Below are 17,752 nucleotides of genomic sequence, written 5' to 3' on the forward strand. Positions count from 1 at the left end.
TGCCCAGTAGCATAAACATCAGTCTTTGGAAACCAGGCTCTTCCTGCCATACTAATTTAGGTAAATGCCCATCTATACAAAGAGGGAAATGGGTGCACAGCATTTTATTTTTCAAATATTGGTGAAGTGCTTGTTTTAGCCAGAAAGATCTGGCAAAAAATTAAACTTTGAAGGGACTCTTCAAGTCTCACAGCAGCCACACTCTGTTACAGTCCCCAAGAGAGGAATAAAATAGTAAATAGTAACTGCTTGTGAAGTCATCAGAGATTTTTAGATGGAAGGTCAGGCAGAAACATTTTTGAAAGTGTTATTTATTATGCCAATTTGCAGCTTAATTTTCCAAGGTTTCAGCCTCATCCTGTAACAAATTTTCAAAATAGTGAAAAGCAAGGTGACTGATAATAATTGATTTTCTTCTTGAAATCTAGTAAGGAGGCCAAGTATAACTGGATGGGAAAGTCTTCCCCACCCCACCCCACCCCACCCCCCACTAGGACATTTTAAGTGCAGCTTCAGGGGCCCATTGAAGACCTAAGGAATCCAAATTTCTTGCAATACTGCTACCCCTGGTAGCGAACACTGAGACTTTGGGCACCATTGACCTAGGCAGATGAAACAGCCATTTGAATGCTGTCTATGACATGGACCCAGTCAGTAGGACGGCCGCATGGTCAAAACTGTGGGCTCTGAATCACCCCTGGGTTCCAATTCCCACCCTACCACTTACTAGCTGGATGTCTAGGGCAAGAGACTTAACATCTCTGGGCCTCGGTTTCCTCCAGTGTAAAATGGGAATAATAATAGCACCTGTCTGGTAGAGCTAAGAAGAGAAAATGCATGTAAAGTACGTGGCACAGTGGTTAGGCACACAGAAAATGTCCAGTACATGTTACTTAATTATATTGCAAAACGAGCTATTCCTCTTGCTTTTCTGCTCTCAAGATCAGAAATGTAGATGTCCTCCTGTAGCTCTTTGAATTCCCTATTTTTCAGCAGTTCTAACCCACGTCTCCATTAAGTCAGGTGTTGGAAACTTTCTTCTGTGAAGGGCCAGATACATTCCTTTTTGTAAGCTGTAAATTCTTCATCACCACCACTCAACTCTACTCTTGTCACTAGAAAGCAGCCATAACGGATACAGAAGTTAATGGTTGCGGCTCTGCACCAATAAAACTTGACTTACAAAAATAGGCAGCAGCAGGTTGTGGTCCATAGGCCAAAGTTTGGTGCCCCCTGATTTAGACTGTTTCTCCCCAAAATGTGCACAAAGCAGGCAGGAGAGGCCACTTGAAAGAACCAAGTGTTTAACAAGTGTTCCTCCTCCCTTCGGAAGGAACTAGGGAAAGGAGCCCAGGCTTGTGTGGATTTAAGGGAAATGGGAGACATCGAGCCCCCTTTCCCTGTAAAAAGTCACCTAGCTTCTCTTTGAAGAAGAGGACAAAGTAGAAGAAACAGTGTCATTGTGTGGAACTGGGGCTCGGTGCAGCGTCAGATGCCTGAGAGTGCTCTGCTCACACAGTGCCAGATTATTTCCCGATGCTCAAAATTCCTGGCAGCTGGGGGAGGAGCCTGCAAATGCCTGCCCCGAGGAGAGCTTTGAAATGGTTCCATCATTGGTTGTACCATATGGAGAAGGTGCAAACATTCCCAGAAGCTTGCTGAAATCTTCAAGAAAGGGGCATCTGAGAAAAATACTTAATAGCATTTTTGTGTGTCCCCCTCTACCAGCCACACACAGTGGAGCTCTTCCACATCTCCTGCAGAGGGAAAATATCTTCTCAAATCATCAGCTCTTCTTGATGGAGATCATTTATGCCTCTGCTCTCTGTCTCCATCTTTCTCTGGAAGGAGAAAATCTCTTCTTTTTCCCTCCATCAAGCTCTTGGAAACAAAGAAATACTTTCACAGAATGAGCCACGGCAGCTCTTTCTTAAGAAACACACTACCTTTAATGTTCTTTTCTATTCCATCTGCCCTGATTCTGAGATGAGGAAAACATCAGGAAGCTCTGAGTGCCTGATGTGTACCAGACCCTGAATTGGGTTCTCTGTGTCTGGGAAAAGGTCGCCAGAATAGATGGAGGCTTCTTGTGGTGAAGTCTCACTCTCTTCCGCCCTTTGCTTTCCCTCAACCAACACTCAACGTGTGACATACCTCAGGTTTGGGGTGTTACTCTCCTGATACTCAAAAATATATCTCTGTGGTCAGATGCTAGACATAAGCTATTGGTGGTTTGCTTACTTAAATATAAGGATTTTGTTCTTGTGACTCTTGGAAGGGTCTAAGCAGTGTCAAGCTAATAATGGAACTGGGATCCCTTCTTGAGTAGAGGTGGGCTTTTTTTTCTAGCCATCCTAATTGGGGTAGATGTTTGAGCAAAAGATTACAGGGACATCTTGGAGCATGGATTCTGGTTTATTTGATGTGGGCTCAGGTAATAAGCTGAGAAATTTCCAGAAAATCATCTGCCCATCCTCTGTGCTGCTCAGATAACAGCTCCGCTTCTTCAAACAAGAGTGATAATAATAGATATAATTTCCCTTAATCAAGAGGTCCACAGACTTGAGTGTGCATTAGAATCATCCAGAATGCACCTGAAAAAAAAGAAAAAAAGGCAGATCACCCAAGCCCACCTCTGATTCAGTAGGACTGAGACAGGTCCTGGGAAGCTCTATATTTACCATGTACACTGCCCACCCTCTCTTCTACCCTCTCCACCACTCATCCAATGTGGATGAGTTAGGAACCACAGCTAGAGATGTACTTACTTAATCTGAGGATAAGGATTATAATGGAATAACTCTGAGACATGATTCCTCAGTCCTTAGGTGGATGTTAATGACCCGTGTTGTAAAGATCATTCTCCCCAACCAAACAACCTCTAAAAAACTTTTCATGGAAACCAACAGAGAAGAAATCTAAAGATTGAAGGAAACTTGAACCTGGTAGGGTTTTTTTTTGGGTGGGGGTATCTTTCTCCATCTCTCAAATGCATCAAGTCACATAGTTTACAAAGCATTTTCACATACATATATCATTTGTTTTTATTAGAGTTTCTTGATCTGAAGTCCATGGACCCCCCCAGAAATATGTAGATAGATTTTGGGAGGGACTATGAACTTGAATAGAAAAAATTTTTTTTCACTAACTTCTTACTAAAATTTAACATTTTCTTCAATTATGAATTCAAGCAGCAAACTGCAGTCTCAAAGGTACTTGTGACTTGATCACCAGATGAAATAACATTTTTATTGTCATATCATTACTGTTGTAGATATCTGAACATATCATTTAGTCTCATCACTAGTTTGAAATTACAGTAGTCTTTAGACCCACTGCTAAGTGTTGTTATTTAATGTGTTATGGAAACACACTTATCTCTATGTCAAGTGTTTGTAATACTTCAATAATTGTACAAAGGTGAGTCAAAAATTATCCGCACTCCAGTTATATTAAAACTTCTGTAAATTCTGCAGCCAGAGTAAGGATAATTTTTCACTCACCCTCATACTTCAGTATGATTGGTTTTTTTTTTTTTACAATCATAGGTATTTTATGCATTTAAAAACACAATTCTTTTTTTTCAATTGAAGTATAGTTGATTTACAATGTTGTGTTAATTTCTGCTGTACAGCAAAGTGATTCAGTTATACATATATATACATTCTTTTTTTATGTTCTTTTCCATTATGGTTTATCATAGGATATTGAATATACTTCTCTGTGCTATACAGTAGGACCTTGTTGTTTATCCATTATATATATAAAAGCTTACATCTGCTAACCCCAACCTCCCACTCCATCCCTCTCCTAAGCCCTTCCCCCTTGGCAACCACCAGTCTATTCTCTATGTCCATGATTCTGTAAAAACACAATTCTACAGGGTATATATTCGAAGAAAACATAAACTAATTAGAAAAGATACATGCACTCCAAGTTCATCAGCAGCATTGTTTACAATAGCCAAGACATGGAAGCAACTTAAATGTCCATCAACAGATCAATAGATAAAGAAGATGTGGTACACACACACACACACACACACAGTAGAATACTACTCAGCCATTAAAAAGAGTGAAATTTTGCCATTTGCAACAATATGGATGGACTTAGAGGGTATCATACTAAGTGAAATAAGTCAGACAGAGAAAGACAGATGCTATACAATATTACTTATGTGTGGGATCTAAAAAATAAAAGAAACCAGTGATTATAACAAAAAGAAACAGACTCACAGATACAGAAAACAAACTAGTAGTTACCACTGAGGAAAGGAAAGAGGAGAGGGGCAATATAGGAGTAGGGGATTAAGAGGTACATACTACTATGTATAAAATAAGTAAGATACAAGAATATATTGTATAGCACAGGGAATATAGCTGATATTATAGATGGAATATAACCTTTAAAATTTGTGAATCACTCTACTGAATTACAATTATATAATATTATACATCAACTATACCTTAATTTTAACATATATTAAAAAATAAAAAAGTTCTGAGAAGGGACTTGTAGGTTTCCTGGACTGCCAAAAGGATTGGGGGGGTGGGGCGCGGTGGAGACAAAAGGTTAAAAATCCCTAATAAGTTTATCACAATGACTCCTTGAAGATGGCAAGGTAGTTACTATTATCCTCTTTCCAAGGACGTGGAAGCTTAGGGAAGTCAAGTGACACGTCCAAGGTGGCAAGAGTGGTAACAGAGCCTGAGCTCACATCGGATGCTCAGGGTTCCTAACTGACCACAGTCAGCATGGGGAGGGGAGGAGAACTGTGGCCCTTCTCTGTGTGGTAGCCAGCACATGAGATGGAGCACTGGGGGAGAAAAAACACATTGGGAAATTCTTGCATCTGGGGAAGGCTTTGGAGTAATCACAGAACAGCCAGAGGACGAGCAGAAGCAAAGAGCTGGGCCTGTCAGGCTGGGGTCCAGTGATTAATTGGTACAGGGAACACAGCCAAGAGCAGAAAAGCCACACCAGGCCTCCATCCATTTGTCCATGCCCTGGGGTCAGAGATGGAGCAAATGGAATCTTTTATAAAGGAGGAAAGAGTGGAATGTAGCCATCTGGGGAGTTCTGCAAGGAATTCACAGGTGTTTTCTTATTGTGCTTTCCCCTCCCTGAGGACTTACGGGTGTGCTGTTTGCAGCAGAGAGGAGGGGTGGGGGTGCAAACGGGCTGTGCTCTGTGATCTTTCACACACCCGCTCCCCCAGCCCTGTATTTTTTATGGGCTACGGTGGTTTCTATTGAAATCACAGAAACCGTGTTCAAGTCACAAGGAGCTGGGTCACTGAGAAACTCATTGGGTTCTTCAGCAAGTGTCAGCGGGCGAACCCAGAGGGGCTTTGGGTCTTTGGGGGTGTCAGTCACTAGGATCAGCCCACTCCAGGCCATGAAGCTGACCTCTTCAATTATCCATAAGTTAACGCATCATGGTGATTCTGTAGACTTAGATTCAAGAGAAATTCAGCAAACTCTTTTCTCTCTTGAGGAAAGAATGCTCCAGAAGTTGGTTCAGCCCATTTCTTCCAATTGAAATGCTGATGAGAGTGTGTTCGTAATAGATACTCAGAAGCATTTATTGACATGAAAACACAGCTGTTGTGTATCAGGAGGTTATGTTTTTCCCCTAACATTTACTTGAATTATGAAATGATGGAAGATTTGCAAAAGATTTTTTAAAAATAAAACAATCACTTTTAACTCATCACTCAGTAAAACCAATGTTAACATTTTGGTGCCTCTTCCTCTAGACAGAAAGGTAGACAAATAGGCAGTTTCCCTATGTCCATTATGTAGAAAGCATGCAAGTACAACCGTTGACTGAATGAAAACTCAGTCCCATTAGTAGGATGTTATGAACACAGAGTCCTACTGTGTTGCTTTTTAGGACATATAAAATCAGGTTGAGAAATGTGAGAAGTCTTCTTTCTTTCTGTTTCTCTACTTCCCTCTGCCCTCCTCCTCATGGGATCTCAGCTTCATCTTTATCCTATAAATTTCTACTGTCAAACACTTAGTATGTGCGTGGCAGAGCATGAATTCTAACCCAGACCATCTGATTTGGGAGCCCTTATTTGTAACCAATTATGTTACCCTACAGTCAGCAATTTCCTGTAGACTTCCAAGGGATGTGGACCAGGCTAAGGATTTCAGATTCTTTAAGAAAAGAAAATGTATGAGACAAACAACTCCCTCCTCCTTTTGCCCACATCAACCATCTCACCATGTAACTTCACTTGTTATTAGGTTAAAAGACTCTCCCTTTCTGCTAGAGAATGGGAGGATGGACATGGATGACAAGGACAGAGGACCCCTCCTGTTACATTATGTAGCAAGACCTAATATTTTCTAGTGCTTAATATATGCCAAGTACTCCTCTAATTGCTTAACATGAAATTCATTGAATCTTTGCAACAGCTCTATGAGGAAACCGAGGTACAGAGTAAAGGTGACCCAGACCTTTACTATCCCGAAGCCTATGGTTAGCTAAGTAGCACAGCATGATTTTCTAATGCAGACCATCTAACCTGGGAGCCCTCATCTTAGCAGGTTGTATTTCCCAAAGACGGCAGCACCAATATATATCTCATCCCATATGGTTTCTTATAAGATTTGATAATACCCCTGCATCAAGCAGTGGGGATCCATGTTCTTCTCCTTAAACCTGAGTGAACTCTTGTAACTGTCTTGATTAATAGAATGTTCTGGAAGTGACACTGTGATTTTCAAGGCCAGGTTATAAAAGGCAATACAATTTTGCTCAGCTCTCTTTCCCTCTGGGGACATTTCCTTTTAGAATCCAGCCACCATGTTGTAAAAACAAAACCCTTGCTGCATGGAGAGGCCTTATATGGTGTTCTGGTTGATGACCCCCATGAGGCCCCAGTTAAAAGCCAGCATCAATCCCCAGACACATGGGTGAACGGGCCTTTACATGAGGCCAGCCCCAGTCTTCCTTCTGGGATTCTAGACCATGTAGAGCAGAGACAAGCTGTTCTTAGCCTGCCCTGTCTGAATTCCTGACCCACAAAAATTGTGAGCAATAGTCAATGATTACCACTGTTTGATGCCACTAAGTTTTAGGTAATTTGTTATGCAGCCGGAGTAACTGGGATATTGCTCTTAACTATTACAGCAGGGCTAGAATAAGCTCTGCAGAACTCTCCATCCCTGCATTTATTCTGTTCCACTCTGGTACATTACCAAGCCATGAGGGAAAACTTGCACAGATTTTTCTTGATCCACGTCCGTCAGGAGAACTATTCTCTTGAGGCTTTCTATTGTTAAATTTTTGAATTTTCCTCAGTTTTCCTAGGGCTTTTGTTGGGGATTAAGATGCTGCCTCAGAGACTGCAAGCCAAATGCTATTTTAAGCCAGATGTTAAATTGGCCTCTTTCAGGGAAGATCTAGCCAGTGCTTCAGCAATTATTGACTAAGGAGTTACTCAGACCAGTACTGGGCTTTATCCAAGTGAATTTATTCAGTCAAAATATGCTGTACAAAAATTTTCTATTAAAAAAAAAAAAAGGAAAGAAATATCCCATGTGCTTAAAATCATGACCCTTTGATCCTCTCTGTAATGCTCTTCTCCAGAAAAAGAAAAAGAAAAAGAAAAAGGGGGTGGGGGTGGTGGAGACCAGCAAACCAGGGGAAAAATATGAAAGCCTAATTACTAGGTGAGAAAAACCTGCTAATGTTGTCTGATTGCAGGAGAGATTCAGGATGTTTAAAATTTGCAAACCTATAGATGGCAAGCTTGTCCCTACCCCAGAGCTTTTGTACATGTTTTTAGAAATTTTTTCTCAGATATAAGCATGGCTCATTTCTTTTAGTCCTCTGCTCAGATTTCATTATCAAATGTCCATAGGTGATGATATAGTTTAAATAGTTTGGTGTGGGGAATGGGGAGAAAAAATGGGTACAGGTCACCTCTCTCCCATTAGCATAAAGAAAATGCATGTGCCAAGTTCACGTGGATTTTAATGTCCAAATTGGTTCCTTTAGGGGGACATCTATTTATGTTACATTTAAGTTTGAAGAGCTAGAGTCCTTACTAAACTACCTCCTGAAACTCTGTATATGTTTCTTTACATATTCCTATGCTTATAGGCTGTAGGGCTGGGAGGAAAAAAGAAAGGACAAATAGAGGGGAGAAATGGATCAAAATTAAGTATATAGATACCCTAGTTTGAATTGTAAGAGATTAAATATTGCTTTGTTAGCTCAGGGTCCCAACAAGAAGAGGTGGCACATGCTGAATAAGATTATTTGGGAAGGTTTTATTTGCAAAGGGTCTCCTTACAATGGTGCAGGTGTAGGGCACCACTAGGGATAGTGCAGAAACAGGGGCGTATCTGGAGTGAAGTTGTCATTGCCATGGCCTAGAAGGGAGGGAGGGAGAGGTTGCTAGAACTGAAGAGAGAGAAAGTTGCATAGAACAGCTACTTTGAGAGCAACTGTGACTTTCTGTTGGGATACCGCTGAGGAACTCTCAGGGGGCTGGAGGAATTGATAGCAGATCTCACTCTCCTCCCTCCCTTTTACCTGCTGGAAATTTCCACTGGCTCTACCCACCTAGATGCCAGAGGTCCAAGACGCTATTAAACTAGTCCATAAAGGTCAGCTCCTAGAGCAGACAGCAGAATAGAAAAGGGTAATGGATCTGGAGGGCAAAAGGGAAGTATCCAACACACCTGCCAGCCCACACATATGAAAGTTTTCAAAATCAGAAAATGCTTGCTTGGAGAGAGTGCTGAGTATTATTAGTAATGCCTAAGAAGTACAAATTCAACTTTAAACTGAATACAAATTTTAGAAAGATATTTACAAGAGCCTAAGGTTTATCTCTCATCTTCTTGGCTCAGATATAACGGAGTACTCTGGTTGTGCAGCATTAAACTCCATTCCTATTTATCTTTAGGTGGCTGGTCTTCACAGTGATAGGAAATACATCATAAACTCTTGGGTACTGAGCCTCAATAAGTGATCCTTTTAAAACATGAGTCTGATAATGCCTCCCCTTTGTTGACCGTCCCCTTCTTTATGGCTTGGAGTAAGAGCTACAGGCTTTGTAATGGCCTACAGAACCCTGGATAATAAGCCCCTGGCTATTTTCTGAACTTACCACTACTTCCCCTTTCTCACCTGACTTCAGCCAAACTGGTTCAAATCTATCAATTATAATCTACCCCAGGGCCTTTGCACTTGTTTGCACTGCACTTTTCCAAATATAAACATGACTCACTCCCTCACTTTTATATGTTCATATATCACCTCTAAAGAAGTCTGCCTGGAAATCCTATATAAAGTAGTAACTATAGCAAAATGTGTTTTCCAAAAAGAGCCATACAATATTTCCAGTCCCACATGATCTTCCAGAAACTTGTCACTGCCCATCCACCAACAGGTGGAGTCTGTTTTCCCTCTTCTTGGGTGGGACTTGTGAGTGCCTCAGCAAATAGAATGTAGTAGAAATAATCCTGTGAATTTCTGAGGCTAGTTCATAAAAGGTGATACAGTTTTCTTCAAATGCTCTCTGTTCCTGGGACATTTGCCTTTGGAACTCAGCCACCATTTTTGAAGAGAAGGGTCTATAGCACTTACTCTATACCTTTTCCACCATTATATGGGATGTGTGTGTATGTGTGTTTGAGCCAAATTGTTTCTCAAGTTCACCGGTCTTAAGATCAGTGGGGGGACCTCCCTGATGGTGCAGTGGTTAGGAATCCACCTGCCAATGTAGGGGACACGGTTCAATCTCTGGTCCAGGAAGATCCCATACGCTGTGGAGCAGCTAAGCCCATGCGCCCCAACTACTGAGCCTGCACTCTAGAGCCCGCGAGCCACAACTATTGAGCCCACATGCCACAACTACTGAAGTTCACGTGCTTAGAGCCCATGCTCCACAAGAAAAGAAGGCATCGCATTGAGAAGCCTGCGCACAACGAAGAGTAGCCCCTGCTTGCTGCAACTAGAGAAAGCCTACATACAGCAACGAAGACACAAAGCAGCCAATAAATAATTTTTTAAGAAACTTATATAACTATATATAAGTTAAAAAAAAAAGATCAACGGGAACTGTCTCTAGAAGCTCTATTTGAGGAACCTCAGTTGCATGTGAACATGATCTATATGGCAAGATCCTAGACTGTGAGCTGGAACTTTAGGCCATAATGGATTAGACTCTCAGGGAAAGGGTAGCCTTTTTTTGATAATGAGAGGGATTTGAATTAGCCAGAGGGCAGATTGTGGCAAAGTATATTTTCAAAAAATGGCCATGGCAATAATTCTGGTCCCCATACTCATTCATAAGCTTGCCACTTCCCATTAAGAGGTGGGGTCTATTTATCCTTTGGATATAACCTGAGGAATGTAGCATCCATGTAATATCAATCATAAAGTGTTGTTGAAACATTGAAAGGAAACCAAAATAAATGAGGATATGTTTATGGATAGGAAGACTCTATGTCATAAAAATATTAATTATACTTAAATTAATCTGTAGATTCAAAAAAATTCTAATTACCATTTTGATAGGCAGGACTTTTCATGGAACTGGCCAAGCTGGTTCTAAAATTCATATGGGGAGGAAACAGCTATAAAAACCAAGGAAATTGTGAATAAGAATAAAGTAGGGTTTGGAGGGAAATATTTACACTGGGGTATATCAACATTGTAAAGCTATAACAGTTACAGTATTGTGGAATTGATACACAGATAGACTGATAGACCAACAAAACAGGCTAGAGAATCGAGAGAGATACTCAGGTTCATGTGCTACTTGATTCATGATGAAAGTAACCATACAGAGCAATGGGGAAATGAAATGTCTTGAATAAATGGTACTGAGATAGCTGGTTATCCATAAAGGAAAAAATTAAATCAGAGTTCTCGTCCATTCCAGTTTCAGGTGGACTTTAGACCTCATTGTGTAGGTAAAACTATAAAACTTTCAGAATAAATGTAGGAGGGTGTCTAAACCAGTTCAGGGTAGATTTCCTAAACAATACATAAAAAGCACTAAGAGAAGAAAAAGATGGGTAAAATCGACTACATTACAATTCAGAACTTCTTTTCATCCAAGGACACCAAAACCAAGATGCAAAGAAACTTACCCACTGGGAGAAAATACTTATGATGCATAAAAACCCACAAAAGATTAGCATCGAAAATATATGTAAATAACCTCTGTCCGTCAGTAGTAATTAGGAAAATGCAAATTAAAACCAGAATGAAATACTATCCACAGACCTCAGATAGGTTAAAAAAGAATGAATCTGTTAACATCAAATGTGGGTGAGAATGTGGGAGAAAAATTTCAAACATGCTGGTGAGATTATAATAAAGTTGAATTCATACATTGTATATAAGCTGCATTTCCACTTCTAGACATATATACACATGGAACCATGTCCAGGAATATTTGTAGAGGTGTTGTTTGCTATATGAAAACATTGGAAACAACCTAAATGTTTATCAGCTGGAAAATGGAAAAACATATTGTGGTTTATTCATACAATGGAATGTTTTATAGAAGCTAAAATGAGTGAGTTAAATTAGACACGTAAACGTGGATAAATTTCTAAAATATGATATGGAGTAAAAAAAAAAATCACGCTGTAAAATGGTGCACACAGAACGATCCACTTATGGAAAGTTTTAAAACATGCAAAACAATACTGTAGTTTATGATATTGCATGTGTAGTAAAAATATTAAAACAGACGAGAATGATAAAAAACAAAGCCCATCTGGGGAAGGAGGGGGACGGGAATAGAGAGAGGTACTGGGGTGTCTCCAAGCATATTTGTGATGTTTCATTTCTTTAACAGGAAAAAGAGGGTCATTGCAAATTGTTCAGTTTTCACTAAGTTTTGTTGTGGATATATGGGCACTTGATACATCATTCTCTATCTTTTGCTGTTGACATACTTTTATTTAAAGCTTAATGAGAATCATAAGCTTCAGTGGGCACGTATGGTTTGTTGCCTTAGTTGTGGATCTAGCTATCTATTTGGTACACAGCTTCTGTCAAGAATGTTGTAAGGATGTGCATGGAACTCTGTTCTTACTGTTCTCTGAAGTCATGTCTACACATCATCAGCAAACCTTTTCAATCTTTTTTTTTTTTTTTTTGGCCACACCACAAGGCATATGGGATCTTAGCTCCCCAACCAGGAATCGAACCCGTGCCACCTTCAGTGGAAGTGCAAAGTCCTAACCACTGGGATGCCAGGGAATTCCCAAACCTCTTCAATTTTAAGTAAAGTGAACAATTGTTATTCTCCCCTTCCAGGAAGAGGGCTTTCTTTTAAATTTATCATCAGAAAATGCACTCCCAACGAGTCCAGTCTGCAGAAGAAAGATAAGATGTCAACAGGTTATTCCCCCAAGGTGTCTAAAGGCCAGAAAGAAAAGAATTACTCTGCATACCTACTGTGGTCACTAAGGCCAGGTTAACATCAAATTTCAATTTTCTAGCATGAGAAGGGAGATTGAATCATCAAAGAGGATGATCAGGGCTTGAAGTACAAGGACTCTAGAAATTCTTGGTCACTGAAAAGTTGTCTCAGAGGTCATACTGTCTCCATGTCAGCTTCTCTATCTACATTTACCTTACTGTTCTAGGAGAAAGAATGATACAAGACTGGGCTTGATTAGCTGGAAGTAACAAGTAGATAGTTTTTTGTTGTTTATTCAGTTTTAAATGGAAATCATGGATATACTCTTTGACTATATTCACTAAAAGTAGACCCTTAGAAAAGGATTTAGGTGGAAGTAGTTTATTGGGGACAGCACAGTGAGAGAGTGGGGATGAGACAGAGAAGGGAGGGAAGGTCATCACACATGGGTTAATGAGCGGGTTGCTGCCCTGGGCAACTGGGGCTCCATTTGCTGGAGACTCTTTGAAGGACTGTATAGAAAACCCTTGAAACTGGCTCAACAAAGCATAAGGAAGCAGGAGTATTTATTCATTGACTCCTTGTTTAAGGATTGTTCTTGGGAAAATTAACTCCTTGCACCCTGGCCTGTCTCCCCTGCAAGCTTGCCAAGCAGACTCTTATGGGCCACAGAAAGCCCCAAGGCTGAGTTCAGAAGCCAGCGGAATGCAAGGGAACTTATGAAAATTTCAGGTGATGTCCACCTTAGCAGGGCCAAGGGGATCTGCCGACAGCGTGTGACAAAGATATCTGTCACAGAGCCCAGTGTATAGTATTTTCAAGGCATGGGATGAGTATCACCAGTGGTTCAGGAGACAGTTTTAGATAGTTCTGGGTCATGACATTTAATAATATTGAATCACATGGTGAAGTTGTGCCCTTTTCACTTTTGTTTCAACTTTTCTTATTATTCCAAGGAGAATGTCTCATTTTGGTACTAACTGTTATGGGCTAAACTGTGTCCGTCCCCGCCCCCCCACGAAATTTAGAATTTGAAGACCTAACCCCCAGTAATCTCAGAGTTGGACTGAATTTGGAAGGAGGGTCTTTAAAGACATAATTATGTTAAATGAGATCAGTAGGTGGGCCCTAATTCAGCATGACTAGTGTCCTTTTAAGAGGAGGGGACTTGGACACATGCAGGTCCAGAGGGGAGACCATTTAAAGGACACACACAAGGAGGGGGCCATGTATTGTACAAGCCAAGATGGGTGTCAGGAATCAACCTGCCAGCACCTTGACCTTTAACTTCTAGCCTCCAGAATTGTGGGAAAATTAATTTCTGTCGTTTAAGCCCCCCAGGCTTTGATACTTTGTTATGGCAGCCCTAGCAAAGTAATGCACTCGCTATGGCTTTAATCCATCTCCAGCTCCTGCTAGCTACCCATTGAGGAGCATCAGCTTCAGGCTCAGAACATTTACTGATGACTGCAGTTGGCTAAAATATGCCAACATTACCTTGTTTTCATTGATTATTTTTACAATACCCTCAGTCTGTGGCAAGTGGTACTATTTATTTATTTATTTATTTATTTATTTATTTATTTATTTTTAAATTTTATTTATTTACTTATTATTTTTTGGGGGGTACACCAAGTTCAATCATCTGTTTTTATACACATATCCCCGTATTCCCTCCCTCCCTTGACTCCCCCCCCACCCTCCCTGTCCCAGTCCTCTAAGGCATCTTCCATCCTCGAGTTGAACTCCCTTTGTTATACAACAACTTCCTGCTGGCTATCTACTTTACAGTTGGTAGTATATATATGTCTGTGCTACTCTCTTGCTTCGTCTCAGCTTCCCCTTCACCCCCCGCCGGTACTATTTATTATCAGCAACAATGCAAAGTTTCCTTTTCAAATACTAGTTTCTAGTCTTTGAAGCCAACCGATTTAAAGAACAACATTAAGTAAATAATAGAATCATCAAGACAGGATGAAATGGCTCAAGTCTGGGAAATTCTGTGAGCTCTGAAGCAGCATGTTCTGATGGATGGAAAGAGTGTGACCTTGGGCGAATCACCTAACCCCTCTGAGCTTCAGTTCCCCTAAAACTGACTTCATAGAGTAGCTGGGAAATTCAAATGGGATATTTGTCAAGCAACAAGCACTCTGCCTAGAAGTAATAAAAAATCAGTAAATGTTGTTTCTCTCCCCTTGAAATATTTATAAGAAAATATAGATTTTTTTAATGGCCCTTTGGAAAACTATTAATCAGATATTAGAACACAGCCAATTGAATGTTAATCAAATCTAGTGTAATTTTCTTCACAAAAATTCTCTTTCCTATCATTTTGTCCCATTCTAAGAAACTAGGTCCTTTTGATCTGTTTGGAACTGTTCAGCCCATCTTTTCTGGATGTTGGGAAGATCAAATGAAGTAGCAGGTGTGAAAGAGCATTAGAAACTTTGCACATAGATGGAGTGGTGATGGGGCGTCCACTTATGTCCCACTGTGGCTGTGTGAATTGACTTATATATCTTGGCTGCATTCACTGAAATGAACCACAGTGCTTAAAAACTACCTTTTTACATTCCCACCAACAGTGAAGGAGGGTTCCCTTTTCTCCATACCCTCTCCAACATTTATTGTTTCTAGATTTTTTGATGATGGCCATTCTGACTGGTGTGAGGTGATACTTCATTGTGGTTTGATTTGCCTTTCTCTAGTAATTAGTGATCTTGAGCATCTTTTCATTTGCCTCTTGGCCATCTGTATATCTTCTTTGGAGAATTGTTTATTTAGGTCTTCCACCTATTTTGGGATTGGGTTGTTTGTTTTTTTTGATATTGAGCTGCATGAGCTGCTTGTATATTTTGGAGATTAATCCTTTGTCAGTTGCTTTGTTTGCAAATATTTTCTCCTATTCTGAGGGTTGTCTTTTCAGCTTGTTTATGGTTTCCTCTACTGTGTGAAAGCTTTTGTTTCATTAGGTCCCATTTGTTTATTTTTGTTTTTATTTCCAGCACTCTAGGAGATCAGTCAAAAAGGATCTTACTGTAATTTATGTCATAGGGTGTTCTGCCTATGTTTTCTTCTAAGAGTTTTATAGTGTCTGGCCTTACATTTAGGTCTTTAATCCACGTTGAGTTTATTTTTGTGTATGGTGTTAGGAAGTGTTCTAATTTCATTCTTTTACATGTAGCTGTCCAGTTTTCCCAGCACCACTTGTTGAAGAGGCTGTTTTTTCTGTACTGTATGTTCTTGCTTCCTTTGTCAAAGATAAGGTGAGCATATGTGCATGGTTTTACCTCTGGGCTTTCTATCCTATCTATCCTATTCTATTGATCTATATTTCTGTTTTTGTGCCAGTACCATACTGTCTTTATTACTGTAGCTTTGTACTATAGTCTGATGTCAGGCACCCATAATTTATAAAGATACATGTACTACAATGTTCATTGCAGCACTGTTTACAATAGCCAGGACATGGAAGCAACCTAAATGCCCATCGACAGATGAATGGATAAAGAAGATGTGGCACATATATATAATGGAATACTGCTCAGCCATAAAAAGGAACAAAACTGAGTTATTTGTAGTGAGGTGGATGGCTCTAGAATCTGTCATATAGAGTGAAGTAAGTCAGAAAGAGAAAAACAAGTACTGTATGCTAACACATATATATGAAATCTAGAAAAATGGTACTGATGAACCTAGAGACATGGCAGGAATAAAAACAGAGAAGTACAAAACGGACTTGAGGACACAGGGAGGGAAGGAGAGGCTGGGGTGTAGTGAAAGAGTAGTATTAACATATATACACTACCAATTGTAAAATAAATGGCTAGTGGGAAACTGCTGCATAGCACAGGGAGATCAGCTTGATGCTTTGTGACTGCCTAGAGGGGTGGGATGGGGTGGGTGGGACAGAGGCTCAAGAGGGAGGGGATATGGGGATATATGTATAAATATAGCTGATTCACTTTGTTGTACAGCAGAAACTAACACAACATTGTAAAGCAATTATACTCCAATAAATATGTATTTTAAAAAATAAAATAGGGGCTTCCTAGGTGGCGCAGTGGTTAAGAATCCATCTGCCAATGCAGAGGTCACGGGTTCGATCCCAGCTCCAGGAAGATCCCACATGCCGCGGAGCAACTAAGCCCGTGTGCCAAAAAAATAAAAAATAAAAAATTTTTTAGAAACTACCTTTTTTCTAATGGCTTTTTCTCTTAATATGGGAAGTGTTCACAAGTTTCTTATCCAAATAGTAGAGCAATGGGGGCCCCAAGAGGGCCAGAGGTTTTCAGCAGCAAAATATCCATCATCTCAGAATTCTTGAGACCTTTATGAGGGAAAGTAGTGTGTCGGTGTTCTTAAAACACTGAAAGTGCCAATTCTGAGTAGAATGTCATGTTTCTTTCATGGGTGAAAAAGAGCAACGTGGAAATCCCCAAAGTATGAGTTATTATGGGGTTTCTTTCTTGTTGTTAGAATATTTTAAGGATTTTTTTTTTTTTTTAAATAGTTCTGGCATTGTGTCCTGAAAAGTCCTTACCTGTCAGCAGGATCTTCAAGAATGTTGTTGTCTCCAACACTTCCAAGGGATGTGATTCCTTTCATGAATATGCCACCTCTAGTGAATAAAGGGAAGGGTGGCCCTGGGAAAAGTGAGGGGGTGGATACCAAGGTGAGAAGAGGATATAAATAACAAAGTCCTATCTGCCCTAGGTTATTCTTGAAATTAATCAAATCCTGCCAAATGGTAGATTCCTGGGCAGAAGAAATGAACAACTGAAAAGAAGAGAGAAGGTCTCTACCCTCCTGTCATACATTCTAGTACAAGATTTTAACCTCTTCTTGTGCCACGGATCCTGTGGTGATTTGGTAAAGTCTACAGATCCTTTCTCAGAATAGTGTTTTCAAATGTGGAAAATATACAGAATTCAAGGAAAAGCAATTATATTGAAGTTCAGTAACTTGCAGCACTGTGCTTGACCCCTATTACTGCACACTCTCTTAGCTGTAGGCTACTTTAAATAGCACACTTCAATAATTATCTCAACCATCACATGAATTTGAACTTATCTGGTCTTTACTCCTAGATTGCATGCCTATCCTTGTTACAAAAGTCCATGCAACCTTTGAGAGAGTTAAGAATTCTTATGTGAACTGTCCAGTCTTAGAATCTTTTAACAAACAAGAGAAACGGCTCACTCTTTCTGTGTATTGATCAATATTGTAAGCAAGAAATACTGGAATGCAAGGAGATGTCTTGGGTCACCAACATGAGACACCGTGGTGAATGACATGTGGATGACAACCAGGCATAGAATTGCTCTACAGTTGGCCATCTAC

Source organism: Hippopotamus amphibius, chromosome 13 (genome assembly GCF_030028045.1).
Source record: "Hippopotamus amphibius kiboko isolate mHipAmp2 chromosome 13, mHipAmp2.hap2, whole genome shotgun sequence".
Classification (NCBI taxonomy): domain Eukaryota; kingdom Metazoa; phylum Chordata; class Mammalia; order Artiodactyla; family Hippopotamidae; genus Hippopotamus; species Hippopotamus amphibius.